Raw genomic sequence first — 16913 nt, forward strand, 5'->3', positions numbered from 1 at the left:
AAAAATTTATGTATAAATAAAAGGAAGATAAGGAAAAAAAAATCTCATTATTTACTTAATTCCTGCTTTTGAATACTTAACCAGAAAAACGTTCCAAGGGGAAAAAATAAGCAAGCGGATTGTCAGTTTGAATGCCATGAAGTTTCACTGACAAGTAGAGCACGCCTTTGATTTATTAGTGACGTGGGGGAGCAAATGACCTGCTGAGAAGCAAATGACTAAAGAGAACCCCCAACAAAAAGGGTGAGTTCATTTGTGAATTTTCTCTTCTGAAAAACTGAGGATGTTAACGGTGGTAAAATTTCCACTGCTTCGGTCTTTAAAGAGTTAAACCAGTTCGAAATGCTAGAGAAGGGGGGGGGGAAAACAAACGGAACGACAGATGGCGAAGACGAGTTCAAGAACTGCAAAAATTACAACTATCGTCTGCTCAGAAATACATAAAAGCAACAGATCGCCATCGAGAGAGTCACGTGAATACCTTCCCCAGTCCACGCCCCGTCTTTCCCCATTCAATGAAGAGACAGAGAGACGTTTTGTTGGGAAGACAAGAAAAAGGCGACACCGATCCCATCCCCTGGCGTGACAGGAAGACCCGTCTTACTCTTCGCGTGACACAAGACCATCACACAAAATTCGAGATACTAAAATAAAAAGACAAAAATGGTCACGACATCATGACGACCTGTTGAATATTTTTTCTCTCTTAAAGATAGAATAAAAGGTAAATATATAGCTAAATTTATATATATATAAATAAATATTTAAAAAAAAAGAGAGAGAGACAGTTAAAGGTAGGGGGGGGGAGAGAGAGAATAGGCTGAAGTGGAGGGGGGGTTGTCCGTGACACGCTTCTAGGCAGGCAGGTATCGCTTCATTTCCGTTTGACCTAGAAATTCGCTTAGCTGTGAATGCATATAGAGTGGAAGCATAGGAAAATGCTTAGAGGTCAATTTTGGTTGGTAATTGGCCGCGAGGCTTGTAGCTCTAACGGCCCGTGCTATCCCCTCCCTCACAGATAAAAATCTACGCTTTTACCGAACACAAGGTGAAAGTGATATCACTTCAAAAACAGCTCTCGTTTCCATTACGTCCAGGCATTTAATCAAAAAATTACGATTTCCGCTTTCAACTTGTATCCGTTATGACTGTATTTCGAACGGATGATTTTATTTTATATTCGATGAACGGCGCTGGAGTGCCGCTGCCGACCCATTTTTGGGCACACAGGTTTAGCGTTCGTCAATAAAACTTTAATAAACCCCACAAAAACAAATGGAAAGAAATTTTATATTCCACAAGAACAAATTAAAAGATAAGGCTTCCAGCATTCTAATTCTTCATAAATCTACCAATTCTTATCTCCCTCTCAACTGACCCCACGGGTGGTCTTCACATGGTCCAGTTCCCCGTCTTGTAGCGTCCACTATGAAAAAGGAGGGTGACCACAAACGATTTGTATTTTTAAAAAAAATTGTGGTGGATAAGGTTTCATTACGAATCAAAACTCCTAACTTTCAGTTCTGCTGTTTCCATCAATGAAATGTAATCCACCACAGAATTAGCAAACTACAAATTGTTTATGGTTGCCCCCTTTTACCTGGCGGATGCTACAAGATAGGGGTTCGGATCATGTGAAGACCACCAGTAGGGTCAGAGAGGAAGATAAATTGATACACTTATGAAGTACTATATAGTACGGCTTTGATGAGAACTCCTACAGACTGGAAGCTGTCTGCTGCTATGGTAACAAGCGAGAGCACATTTCTGATGGGGGTAATATGGAGGAAAGAAAGTGTCGTTTGGTTTACTCACGACGACCTACGCTAAGATTAAGACAAAACTATTCACCCCACACCCCTATTCGAAGTGATCTTTTCTCGCAACCATAGTACCGGCCACGAAGCGAGACGGGTGTCTGGAGCAGTTCTCCTGAAAGCCACACTATAGAATGTAGGGAACTGCATTTTTCAATTTGTTTGAGTGGTTCAATTTGTCTACGCGTAAACAGCTTTTTCGATAACGCAAACAGCCTAAGGCTCACGACGTCTGAGTCTGAGCCCCCATCCTATAGCGTCCACCATGTAAAAAGGGGACAACCACAAGCGATTTGTGACCAATAAATTTTGTGGTGGAGTTAAAATTCATTGCTAGAATCAAAGCTGCTCACCCGAAAAAGTTGTATGCGCCCAGTAATTTCGAAACTCCTGGTCGAAAACGAATTCAGCATAGAGCTTGCACCAAGCATACTGCTAACGTAAAAATATCCTCAGTGGTAGGTTTTCCTCTACATGTAACGCAAATTCGGGCTAGTTCCATCAAAAAGTCCTCCACGAAGGCGAATTTCTCTCAATACTTGACCCAGAAGTTCCCTTGTCTTCTGGATTTGGTTCAAAATTACAAGGCTACGGAGTTGAACATTAGTAACCGCAAACCCAAAATATAGGGTCTGCTGCTGTTCAACGATGGTTATAATATGAAATAAAATAGCACACACGTGAAAAATTTTGAACAATCACTATGGGGTATTAAATAAGGTTAAAGTTACAGTTGACGTAAGACAAATGATATTCTACTTTTTGTTAAAGTTAGCTCTAAGAGTTTAAGTGAGTAAAACTCGAGGTAAAAAGTTACGTAAAGGCAACAGAATGAAACAATGATTAGAAACCAAGTCTAACAACACAAAAAAAGAAAAAAAGCGTGTCATTATCGAACATAATGAATTTTTAGTCATAAAATGAGCATTAGGACCTGGGTTAGGTTTTTAATGTCAAAAACTGGTTTTTGACAGGACACGCCAAAAACCTGTGGAAGAACGTCAAAAACCTAGGGGTCCTAGGGCAAGATTTCTTTTTCGTTATCGAGGACATTTTATTAGATATTAAACCCTGCACAATACTTGCAATACATACTACTATAATTATAATTTATGTTATTCAGCATAAATAAAAAATATAGTCAAAATTATTCAAACTTTTAAATGGTTTTTCCAAAAACATGGCATTTTTAATATTTCAAGATCAATATAAATTAACAGTAAACAACTATTCCGTTTATATTACATGTAATAACAATATTGTTAATTATTTATCAATCTAAATGTTGATTTTTAATTCTTTTATGACACAATTTAGGCAGATTTTTTAGAAGCCGCCAATAATTGTCTGATCTCAACTTATAAAATTTTTTGTTTCATTCCAAATATTTGTTGTTATTGCAGGAGAGCAAAATGTCTGATGGCGCAAACGAGGCTATGCGGAAAAGTTAGGTAACCATGAGGTAATGTTTAGTCTAAAAAATATTCTTACTTAACTTTTTGTCAGAAAATGTGCCGATTTGCAAAAATTGTCTCCGTTAAAAATATTATATGCCAATTTGTGTCTTTATTAGTTCGAATTCTTTAGAATTTCCTGCACTCCAGTTTATTTGTACATGAATATTTCACAATAAATCATGACTATAATACATTCCTTGACAAGTAAATTATTTATAATTTACAAAAAATATAAATGTTTGCTTAAATGAGTTAACAAATTTTTCAATCAATTAATTCAAGGGTTTAATTAAGTTACTATCAATATTTAGGACAGTTATTAGAATAAATTTCCTATTTACATGTTATTTTATCATGTTATAATAGTCTACATTCTAGTTTATACAGCTCAAAATCAAACAAAGGAATAGTTTCGAATTTCGGTCTTATTCACGTTTTTTTTTTATATAATTTCTTCTTTTTTTTCGGGGGGAGGAGGAATTGTCTGATTTAAGGAAGGAGGGGAGGGTTAAAATGGGAGTAAATGAAAATTGGTTTTACATAAATGAATAAGTGATTTTACAGTGATAGCTAATCATGCTTGTTGTGCGTTTTTTTAAATGATGATTGTTTTTGTATTATTATTTTCAATATTTAAACAAGTTGATGGATAGGCTAAATTGCATTTTTACACATTTTCATTCAAAATTATTTAATATTTTCTACAAAAAAAATTTCAGTTTTTGACAGTAATTAGTCAAAACCAAAAGAGAATTTAATGTCAAAATAATTCAAGAACATAATTGATTTTTCACCTGCAATTTAATATTTATATTTATACATAAATACATCATATTTTTAATCGCAAATAATTATCCTTACGAATATACAAAAATTTTAGGTTTTTGACAGCTGTCAAAAAGGGAATTCGGACATGACAGCTAAAACCGTCAATTGTCAAAAACTCACCAGCACTCATTAGCACTAAATGTATATAACTAGTACTTACGGAATCCAACTTGAAGAGTACAATATCAGAAAAATGTAATCCAAAAAGTATTTTCTTGGAAACCTGCAAAATTAATATTAATTATAATTAAACCGAAAAAAAAAACTATTGACTCACCACACATAAAGATTTGAATCTGAACATCTAATTTTAAATAAAATTAATTATTTCAAAATATACAGGTATATACACCCTTGTGCAAATTAATTGAAACAAACTTTTTTTTCGTGTTTTTTAAAGAAGATGTTTTGGGATTGTTTCGGTTACAATGGGGTTGGACCTTTGCAGCCTATGGACGGTATGGTGCGTTCTGAGCAGTACATTACTATTCTGGGTAAAAAAGTTGTTCCAGAGTTGAAGAAACGATACCCTGAAGGAACAGGGATTTTTCAACAGGATTTAGCTCCTTGCCATACGTCCAAAATTGTCAAGAAATTCACGTCTGAGAATCAAATTGAGACATTGGAATGGCCAGGGAACTCTCCGGATATCAAAACAATTGAGAATCTCTGGGCCATATGCAAGAATCGCCTATTAAATATGGACTGTACAACTATGGAGAAGCTAATCACGGCGTTAATTTATGTGTGGTACAAGGACACAAATATTATAAATGACTGTAAAAAATTAATGGAATCCATGCCGAATCGTGTCCAAATGTTAATAAAGTGTCGTGGAGATCATATTATGTACTCAAAATTTTTGAGTTTGTATAAATTTAAATAAAATAGCATTTTCTCTTATTTTTCTGAACTTATTGAGTTTGTTTCAATTAAATTGCACAAGGGCTATCAGCTGATCTCCGTTATATCAGCTGATCTCCGTTTAAGTAAGTAGAATTTTAGGTATTTCCAGATTTAAAAATTAAGAAAATATTCTTGTATAATAAACTCTTAGTGATCAAGTAAAAGTGGATTTACTTTTTGCTTCTTACACGTTCGTGTAGATCAAATTAGCAATCCCTGTAGCAGAATTTTTGGGGGTTTTCTGCGACAAACCTCCCTAGCACTAATATCTTTCTGCACAAGATACTTTTAATAACTAATACAGTGAAACCTGCCAAGTTGACCACCCTTGTAAGTTGGCACCTGCATAAGTTGACCTGAATTATCAAGAACGGAATTTTTCCTACGTAATATATAAAGAAGCAAAACCTTTGTAACTTGACCATCTGTCTATCTTGTATGTTGACCACTGAAATAAGTCAATTTTGTCTAGGAGTATTACGAAATTCTATTCTAAAACCTTCATAAGTTGACCAGAAAAAAAAATTTCAGAAAATATTCTGTCATTTTGCAATGTATGTTAAAATTTCACTTGTTTGGTGAAGTAGTGTAAAAAGCTAATCTAAACCCTTTTGTGAGTTGACCATCTGGAGAAACTGTAATGGGTCAGCTTTTGACCATTTTTTTCATTCAAAACATTGGGCTGAGGTAAAGTCTAAACAACAGCGCCAAACAACAATGAGGGAATATTTTTGAAGGAAAAAATCTTTCAGACATTTCTGCACAATATTTTTTTTTCCTTCAATATTCTTTAATTTTCATTCTTCTCAATTAAAAATCAAAAAATTGCGAACATTTCTTTCCCTTTCGATTTGCGAAAAAGGCATCTTTTATATATAGATTTAAGAGAAAACAAATTTCAATAATTTTTGCAGAAAAGAAAACCAAAATTTTACATTCTAAAGGAAAATTCCTTCTGCGAGAACTCCGTAACGTTCTACGACAATGTCGCCATGTCGCAGCGATTCTCAACTTCGTCAAAATCAAACTGTGCACTTATGTGCATTTATTAATTATGCGGTCCAAATGAGTCAATAACTTTCATTAGTGAAGGCGTTTTTGTTAATCGAAACTAATCATTCACAGATCTAAAACAGTGAACAATTCATTTTAAAGCGAAAATTAAGCTTACAAGAAATAATTTGGCTATGGCGTTGTTCAAGAAGTTAAAAACGCCATAAGCGAGTATTTGAGTAAAAAAAAAAAATGTCTAAACATAAAAAGTATTCCTTTGAAAAAAAAAACCTAATTTGAAAGAAAAAACAAAAATTTTAACAAAAAAAAAAAAAAAAAAAAAAAAAAAAANAAAAAAAAAAAAAAAAAAAAAAAAAAAAAAACAGGAGAGAGCGAGAGAAAATGTTAACTGATGCATCAGTATGTAGATGTAAGGTTCCGTCACCATAAATGAAGCATACAATGCATTGTCCTGCTTTTTTTTTTTGGCAAGTTAAATAATAATTTGAGCAAAAATATTTCTTCAAAATTTTTCGTTTACAAGGACGGCTAAAATAAATAAAATTTTGAAGTCAAAATTAAGTATCATTAAACAAAGAACAAAAAATAAACAACGTTTTTTTACTTTTCATTTAATGATTTCATCGAAAATCCAACGAGTGTAAAACAGGAAGACTCATCAATCGTGAATATAACACACAGTAATGCGTCATTATTAAGTCATAAAAAAGAAGGCCTAATCAGCGTTTTCAAATGTAATCATTCATGAAATGACCGGGAAAGAAACAAATTATTTGGAAAGTGTTTTGTAGGATCTAAATGTAGGACTTCTTGGTCACTTAACATTTAAAGAACAATGAGTCAATTTATTTATTCGCAAAAGTCTACTTATTGATTTGTATTTTTTAACAGGGTTCGCATTATCAAATTAAGAAGGGGTTAATAAAACTTTTTAAGAACTTTTAACCTTAACGTTAGTGACCTTCCATGGCAGTATTTATGAAATTTGCCAATTCTCTTTTTATTTCAAAAATTTTTTTATATTTTTTTTTAACCGTAACTCTAAGTTAAATCTTTTAATTAATAATTTTTAATTAATTTTTTTAGTTACTTTTTTCAATAAGTTTATTTTTTTAAAATATATAATATTGAATATATATATGTATTCAGGGGTCTGTCTAGAAGAAATTTGGGTCCGTTAACGGACCCTTCACAAAATATCTTTTCATAAAAACGGACCCTTCACAAAATATTTTAACTTAAAAACGGACCCTTCACAAAATAATTTTTCTTTTAATCGGATCCTTCACAAATTTGTTTATCTTCATTATTATTTTGTTAATCGAATAAACCCTTTCCAGGGCAGAAAACAAGAAAGATGGATGCAAACGAATTAAGTTTTGTCTTCGGCAGACGATTCTTCCATTATTCGTCCGAAATTAATATTCTGCGTTCAGCAGTATAGGCTAAATACCAAATATTTGTATGTTGCATCTCTAATTTAGAAGGAGCAATTGTTGTTATTTTTTTTAAATTTATTTTTTTTAATTACAATTTTACAGTGTTGGGCATAATCTTGTATGTCTATACAATTTAAAAACTCCTTGAAAAAAATTTTTTTTTGCAAAAACGGACCCTATTTGCACAAATTCATAAAAGCGGACCCTGGTTGAAAGAATGTGAGTAATTTTTTCACAATTTCACGAAAAACGGACCTTTCACAAAATGTCTGGACAGACCCCTGGTATTTAAATATATAATATTGAATATATTGAATATATATATATGTATTTAAATATATAATATTGAATATATTGAATATATATATGTATTTAAATATATAATATTGAATATATTATTAAATATATAATATTGAATATATTATTAAATATATAATATTGAATATATTATTAAATATATAATATTGAATATTAATATTGAATTATTATTGAATATATTATAAAAAAAATTTAACATTTTTTCAAAACTGTTGAAAACATATGAGTAACAGAATAAAATATCAAACAGAATCTGAAAGCCTGACAGAAAAAAATAATAATCAAGAACTGAAAATGGAATATTTTAAGGTCAAATGGAATATTTTAAGAAAAAGACGGGGAAAAATTGAGAACAAAGAAAAATAAATAAATAAATAAAAAACGTTTTTATGATTTACGATTAAGCGCCTTTTTGATGATATTTTTTCTTTCGCAAAATTAATTTTTGACAAAAAACTAAAAATCAGAAAAAAATATATTTCATCAGGAAAATCAGGACAGTTAACGGACCCAAATTTCTTCTAAAACAAGCCCTGATTAATAATATCTTTTCAAATGGCGCTTCAAAGTATTAACACCCGTTTGTTGCACCGTAAATTGAAACGCTTTTTCACAACGAACAGAAGGTGCCAAAAACTTGAAGGTAAGGATTAAAACTCATCTACGGTTGAAGTGTTTATTTTTATCGCACCACAAGATTCGACGGTCGGAGGTTAAGGAGGAAAAAAAAGGGGGAAATGGGAGGTCACATTTAAAAAAAAAATAGTAACAGTGAACATGCCAAGTTTTTCTCTCTTTCTCGCACACTCGTCGCATCGTGGAAAAAATAAATATCATAGTCAGACGTATTTAGTAAATAGCAAAAATCTCCCCCCATGCTTACTGAATTCAAGAAGCAGAGAGCTATTCAACAACAAGCAAATTGGATACAAAGACGTGAAAACGGATATCCTTATTGTCACGACAGCCAGAGGAGGGTCTTGGCCTTCTCCGGAATATATTTCTCCATGCCATTCTCTTTGACGCCAGATCTCTCCAGTTCTCTGTTTTGAAATGTAAGTTAATGGAGCCCAGCTATTGAAGTTATCGACATCCTCTAGATCTACAATCAATTGGCTTTTGCTTGATGTTCTTATGTATTTAGCTAGTCAAATGTGCCCTGCAAATCTCATTTTGCTTAATTTTACATGGTTTATTATATCAATGCTCTTATAAATTTTGTAAATTTCTGAATTTAGTTCTTTTTTTATATATAAATCCATCGTTGAACAGCCGACCCAATTTTTGGGTTTACGACTGCTAATGTTCAACTCCGTAGCCTTGTAATTTTAAACCCAATCCAGAAGACAAGGAAACTCTTGGATCAGTACCCCCAGAGGTATTGATTCGTTAAGGGAACATGGAGGACATTGCGACTCCACAGATTTAACGAGCATCAGTCACCATTTACTACACGGGGAGTCTTCGGCAGACTGGGATCGAACCCACGAACTCTTGGACATGGGCCCAGTGCACTACCAACCAGGCTATCCCAGCCTTTGTTCTGCAAAAAATGCCCTCTTTGACTTCGCCAAAATTAGGTCGCAAAAACTTTTTTTTCACAAATGGCAGGTAATGCTTTTCTTTTTTGGCCGATTAAGTTTTAGATACATAGGTCAAGGACTGAAAGTATAATGGTTTTGTACAATTGTAGTTTTGCATCTATATTTATATAAAATAGATATCTTTAAAATTTAATTATTTCATCAAATTTTTAATTGCATATAATGGAAGAGTGTTGGCGAAACTTTTTAACACTTACAAACAAAATTGAACAGTGGTATATTCTGATACACCGATCTATGGGGTTACAGCTTTTACCACGACAAATTAAATTTTTTGTAAGAGGATACTAAATAGTAACAATTAAATTAATTATTATTTATAAAAATAAACAATGGTATAAAAAATAAAAACGGCAAAAAAAAGCAGACGTCATAGAGTTCAGCGGTACAAGTAGAGCCCCTGAATTAGACAGGCCGACTCATCATCTATTTTTGCTCCAAAGAGCTAACATAAGCACAATACTAACATAACGTTAACTTGCAAACTTTTTTGCTCCAATTCGCGATCGCAACGAACTATAGGGGGCGTTGTTGTATGAGACGCTTACCTGCGATTTCCATATGAACCGTCATTCAGTTACTCTGGAGACGTCGTTAATGTAGCGTGTAGCATTGCAACGTTCCTTCTTTAATGTGGCTTATTAAATTTAAAAAAGAAAAATGCTTGATCTTCTTTCTTGTACAACCGAAAACAAAATGGTATCTCTTTTTATTAGAGAAGGAATATCCAAAACACATCGGAAAAATATTTGTACATTAACAGAAAAAAATATGTATATTCTTATAAGAGTTAAAACCTAATGCCCGAGAAATAGTATTACTAAATTTAATGATATAACATGAAAGGCCCATTTAAACTTTACATTCTATAGTTTTAAGAATCATATTAGTTCAAAAATTAAAATGAACAAAAAGTATACATAAGCCTCATAATTTTATGAAATTTAATTTTGTAAACAAAGTTTTTTGACAACAATTTTTATCAAAAAATTTCAAGTTTCAATAAAAATCATTATTTAGAAACTAAGAAACGTAAAATAAAGAATGCTGACGAAACAAAAACAAAAAAAAAAGACAATTCTTTTTTGTCGCCATTTTTAGTGCTACGAATATTCGTCTTTGGGATTTGCCAAAAACAAAACAAGATGCAATTTTATTTTTTCAGGAGGGAAATATTTTACCGAAAAAACGAAAATGTACCAATTCCCACAACATAAAACTTTATCTTGGTAAACGTACGTTTTGGAAATGTTATTTCATTTGGAATCTTATTCATCAGAGTTCATATGGCGATATGATTGTTTTGAATCTATGCTAAACTCTATATCGGCTCATTTTCCACCGAAATCCGATTAACTATTTTGATTTTAAATAAAGTGTTTTATTTTATGAATTGTCGCAAAAATTTTAAGTGTAGATTGGCGGCACTTAAAAACCGCCAAATCTGTAGCGGCGGTGGCGTTAATACGTAAGTACCGAATTTTTATTCCATACTTTTCTGAATCATATTACTTCAAACATTGGAATATACAAGAAGTATACATAAACACATAATGTTATACCATTTAATTTTTCAAAAAAAGTATTTTGAGAACAATTTTTATCAAAAAATTATAAACTAAAAAACGGAAAATAAAGAATTCTTAGGATAAAAAAAAGATTTTAAGAATTCTTTACATTGAAATAAAAACTTTCATATTGTTTCTTTTTTTATTATTCTTATAGTTCTTAATCAGACGTAAAAAACCATTCTGTAGAGAACCATCATCAAATGAAAAAAAAATATTTACAAGCAAATTTTTTATTGTAAAAATCATTGCACTTACCTGATTTATGATTCCCGGAGAATTCCAAAATGATAAGTTCCTTGTTTGAAAACTTTATTCTCAAATAATAGATACATAGTTTATACCTTCATTACTTTTAGATAACATACTACACAGCAAAATTTTATAATTGATATGAATTTGAATATGTAGCTAAAAACAGAATAGCTGAATTCTAGTTGAACTTATTCTTTCAAAATTAAAAAAAACTTACCAAGAAAACGATTTAAATTAATTAAGAATCAGCACAAATGGCACTATTTCAAGTAACTTGGATAATTTTTTATTGTTGTTTTCCGAATTATATGGATACAGAAATATATACTATTCTATAACGAAGAAGAATATGCTATAACTATTACAATTCTGTATGTTCTGAATTCATATTTATTCACTGGAATGACGAAAGCAATGTTGACTTCACTTTAATTCGTAATGAATTGAAGACAGAAGAAATGCATTTTACCTTAATACACACATCTGTAACAGTATCCGAAATCGGAAGTCATCAGTTGCAAGTTTGTTGATAATAGAAATTAAAAATTATTGAGGAATTTTTCTTCAAATGTTTGGCGTGTTCTGTTCCTGAAAGATTTACTAATATTCTGGAGATTTTTTTCAAGTTCTTCGGCCTTTTCCTTAGGGAAATTTTGTTTCTTATTTGCTGCTAAAAAATGGCGTCTGATTCAGTCAATGACTTTGATGGAACTAAATGAAAAACGTGATAAATTAATGTCCGATATTTACAGGCTCCCGCTAGACGGCGTACTCGAGCGTTGCGATCGCGAATATTGCTTGATAGGTCAGCTATCTCGAAATTACCAAGAACAATAACGACTTTGAAAACATTACAGCGATTTGAAAATATTAAAATTTTCATAAAACGCTACAGTTATGAAATTTAATAACTTTTAAAATATTTAAGTTGTTTGATAATACTGAAAATTTTTTTGTCGTGGAAAAATGTAACTAAATATTAAATTTTCATAAAACGCTATATTTATGAAATTTAAAAACTTTTAAAATATTTAAGTTGTTTAATAATACTGAAAATTTTTTTGTCGTGGAAAAATGTAACTAAATTGGTATTTTTTCGAAAGCATTTTATCTATTATTTCCCTTTTGAAAGCAGAAACCATTTTCAGTTTTTAAACAAAATCACGAATTCAAAATTTAAAATATTTAAGTTATTTGCTGATACNTTTTTTTTTTTTTTTTTTTTTTTTTTTTATCGTAGAAAAATGTAGCCAAATTGGTATTTTTTCGAAAACATTTTATCTATTTTTTCCCTTTTGAAAGCAGAAACCATTTTCAGTTTTTAAACAAAATCACGAATTCAAAATTTAAAATATTTAAGTTATTTGCTAATACTGAATTTTTTTTTTATCGTGGAAAAATGTAGTCAAATTGATATTTTTTCGGAAAAAAAAAATTTATCTATTTTTTCCCTTTTGAAAGCAGAAACCATTTTAAGTTTTTAAACAAAATTACGTCCGCATATGAATCTTTCTTTTTTTTAAAAAAAAAATAATGACTTTGACTTTTTTATTTTCTTTGGCGAAAAAGCACCTTACATAAATCATTAGTCTGTGTTATTTTCCAATAACGGTGCAATAATACACAAATGAAAAAACTAGTATCGGTTAAAAAAAAATGGAAGGGAAAAAATAAAAAAAGTTTTGGCAATTACGAGACACCTCTGTTTCAAGCTCAACCATAGACAGAGAAAGCTCAACTGTCAAAGAACTTTCTTTAAGAGTTTTATTTCGGGACAAGGAGAGAAGTGTGTAGATGTTGATCTCTCGTGTGGCATCAGTCACGTGACATTACACGTCATAAGACGTTCTAGGAATACATACGTCAGAACGCCATGTCTGTGGTGGAAGAAGAAAAAAAAAAGCAAACACTTCCATTTTTTGTTGACTTCTATTATCAGACAACTGCATCCAACATTTTGGAAGAAATTATTACTAACGAAACGCGCGAAAAACGCGTTTACATCAGAAAAAATACTAAGTATTTTTTTTTTAAACGAATAATAAAAACGATATCATTTTTCTTCTTTCATAAAATGACTCAGAAACGTGATTAAGAAAGGAAAAAGGAGAATCAATAGCATTTCCGCAATAACGGAAACAGCATTCTTTGCATACTTAAGGAAATTTCGCAAGTTTTCACAATTTGCGTTATCGTCGTGTCGCTTATCTTTTTTTCTTCTTCTTTTTTTTAACCGTATATATATCATGGTAAATGCCACGGTGACTGCAACAAATAAAACGGTAAACAAAGCATTAGTTTTATCAAACAAACAGTGACACCATGAACGATTATAAAAAACCATAACAAAACCAACCATTAATAAAAACAATAATTGTTTATTTTTAGAAAAATGGACAATGCGGGAGAAAATGCAAGATATTTAACTACTACTGCAATATGAAAATCAGCCACGGTTAGCCCGACGACATGCATGAGCCTAACTCGTTTAAAATGCTGCATAATGAAAAATAACATGCGCAATCATTTAGAGAGCAGAGAATAGCAAATAACCACTAAAAAAAAAAAATCGGGGCTTATTATCTAATTAAATTCGACAAAAACTATCCCTTTCTCGTGAACTCTTTTTAAGAAATTCATTAATAAAAATGATTAAATTTTTTTTTGGATGCTTTGGATAAACGAATTTTATAATTGTTAGCAATTTCTATCGCTTAAATTGATCCAAATGTATGACGAAATATGAAAGCAAAATTAACATTGATTGGGGGGAAATTCATTAATAAAAATGGTTAATTTTTTTTTTGGATGCTTTAGATAAAAGAATTTTATAATTGTTAGCAATTTCCATCGCTTAAATTGATCTAAATGTTTGACGAAATATGAAAGCAAAATTAACATTGATCGGGGGGAAATTCATTAATAAAAATGATTAATCCAAATGTATGACGAAATATGAAAGCAAAATTAACATTGATTGGGGGAAAATTCATTAATAAAAATGATTAAATTTTTTTTGGATGCTTTGGATAAACGAATTATATAATTGTTAGCAATTTCTATCGCTTAAATTGATCCAAATGTATGACGAAATATGAAAGCAAACATTGATTGGGGGGAAAGTAATTAATAAAAATGATTTAAAATTTTTTTGGATGCTTTGGATAAACGAATTTTATAATTGTTAGCAATTTCTATCGCTTAAATTGATCCAAATGTATGACGAAATATGAAAGCTAAATTAACATAGATTGGGGGGAAATTCATTAATAAAAATGATTAAACATTTTTTTGGATGCTTTGGATAAACGAATTTTATAATTGTTAGCAATTTCAATCGCTTAAATCGATACAAATGTAGGACGAAATATGAAAGCAAAATTAACATTGATTGAGGGGCAAGAATTTTCAACCATTCTCTTGATTATACCACTGATGGTTTGCACTAAGTAACAATAATTAATTCAGAGCAAGAAATTAACGGTCTAGGACCACTAAAATTTAACTCGGATCATCCTAAAATAATTATCAGTGAGTAGCAATCGATGTAAATGAATGCTGTTTTGATTTTATGACTATCAGCATCGTTTTTTGGTCTGTGAACCAAAATAGCAGAGTTCATAATAATTATAAACATTAGATATTCTCCGCAATGCAATTTTTCATTTAAGCTCACCTTATTAACTTCGTTTCGAAAAAAAAGTCTAACAAATGCATGTAAACAGAGTTGATTTTATTTTATCACCGTTGACCCAATTTTGAGTTTACCACTACTAATGTTCAACTCCGTAGCTTTATAATTTTGAACCCAATCCTGCATCAAGTATCGGGAGACATTTACCTTCGTGGAAAATTTTTGATGCAACTAACCCGTATTTGCGTTACATGGAGGAGAAAACCACGGAAACCTTCTCCCGGTTAGCGTGACGACAAGGATACTCTAATCCATCATCCGTTTACCACTGAGCAAATTTAACGACAGCACTGTGGTATGTACGATCCGGGTAAGGAATTCGTAACGATGAGCCATCGTTGGCATTCGAACTTGGTCACCTCAGGCATTGTAAACGGATTAGTAATATTGTTGAGTTAATAGTACTGTGGACTAGTGACTAAATTTTCTCAATTTCTAACTCCTAATTAATATACGAAAGTTATGCGCAATATGCAATAAAAAAACTAACCGTAACAGGGTGAGCAGCCAAAATATTCAACAAGAAATCAGCACTTTTCAAGCACTCAAATAATATTTTTAAGCACTGTAAAAAAAAAAAAAAAAATCACAATTAGGTAGGATTGGAAAGTTTTTGACAGTTGACGGTTTTATCTTGTTTTAACTGTCATGTCAAAAAAAAAAAAATCCTTCCGGCATTGTTTTTGAAAATCGTCAAAATTTTTTAAATCATGTAAATCGAATGGCGTTTTCATATGTTACGGACTGACGATACGCCGAAATAGATTGGAGTTGAATTAATTGTGAAAACGTTGAATAGAACAATGTGAACAGTGTCTTTCTGCATAATTCGTTGCGAAAATCAACATGGAAAAGGAAAAATCTCATTTTGGAAAAGGGAAAATTAAGCACTTTTTAAAAACACCCTATTAAAAAAAGCACCTTTAAGGGCTTTTAAAAAACGAAAACCGAAAATAAGCACCTTTAAGCACTTTTTTAAAAACGCTACGTACCCTGCGTAACAATGAAAAAAATGGTCGACTAATGCATTGATTGCTTACAGTAACTGTTGACAAATTAAGCAGTAGCTATTAATCCCCCTCTCCCATTTACAAAGGAAATTTTATTATTAAAGAAACTAATGATAAGGTAAAAAAAGATCAGTCTCAACCATTAGGGAACCTGCCAAGAGGTAAAAAACCCACTTGCTAAGGGCGTTTTACCTCAAAATGCAACGCCAAACCCCACCCTCTCCCACACGATTCGTTCTTTATGAAGGCAATTTTTCTTCCATCACCCAGAACATCTTCACCTCAAAGTCAACTTTTTTCCCCCTAACTGTGGGAGTATTAAATGCCATATTCTCAACTGACGCCCACATTAGAACGTGGGAGGGAGACATTAAAAGATGAAATATACTCTGCAAGAGATCTTCTTTAAACACGATGATTCAACAATAGCCCCATACGAAAAGTAAACAGCGGTTTCTGGGGGGGATTCTGCACTTAATTATCGTGAATGCAGAGTAATCATTGAACAATCAACATTAAGTCGTTTGGGTTGTGTGATATAAAAGATTATAAAACTTATAGCTTAAACTGAGTTATTACCGTTATAACGCTACTATTTTTTTTTGTGTCTAAAGAAAAATAATAATTTATTTTACACAATGATAGTTCACTGTCGTATCTAGTCTTTTAATTCAGTAATAAGATTATAAAAGGAAGTAAGAGTTGCAAAATTAATTGTATTATTTTCTGATCTATAAGCAAGAGCCTGAAGGAAAAAAAAACTGTTGCAAAAATAGCCATCGTTATTTTCTGTCTGAAAAAGTTAAAAGAAAACTGCCAGAAAAACAATGTAGCAAATTTAATCATCGCTATTTCCTGACCAATAGCAAAAGCGTGCAATGCTGCAATATAATCATCGTAAAATCACTGAAAAATCATTGATATTTTCTGAGCAAAAAACAATAGTCAAGGGGAAATGTTGGAAATATCACGAATAAGAAAGTGGGGAAATTGTTGAAAATAT

The 16913-nt window shown here is 31.5% G+C and overlaps 1 protein-coding gene across 19 annotated transcripts in view; it reads right to left on the bottom strand.

The window, feature by feature from the left end:
- The window catches only part of LOC107448298 (TEA domain transcription factor 1 homolog scalloped), a 111980-nt gene that overhangs the window by 54900 nt on the left and 40167 nt on the right, over positions 1-16913 (bottom strand). For 16 of the 19 annotated variants that reach the window (XM_071182159.1, XM_071182175.1, XM_071182168.1 and 13 more), the window contains one exon: positions 4263-4325. The exons of the other annotated variants lie outside the window; for them this stretch is intronic. The gene's annotated coding sequence lies outside the window, so the exon portion shown is untranslated. The remainder of the gene's footprint in view (positions 1-4262; positions 4326-16913) is intronic. 19 annotated transcript variants of the gene reach the window in all.

The sequence above is a fragment of the Parasteatoda tepidariorum genome, chromosome 6, assembly GCF_043381705.1.
Source record: "Parasteatoda tepidariorum isolate YZ-2023 chromosome 6, CAS_Ptep_4.0, whole genome shotgun sequence".
Lineage (NCBI taxonomy): Eukaryota > Metazoa > Arthropoda > Arachnida > Araneae > Theridiidae > Parasteatoda > Parasteatoda tepidariorum.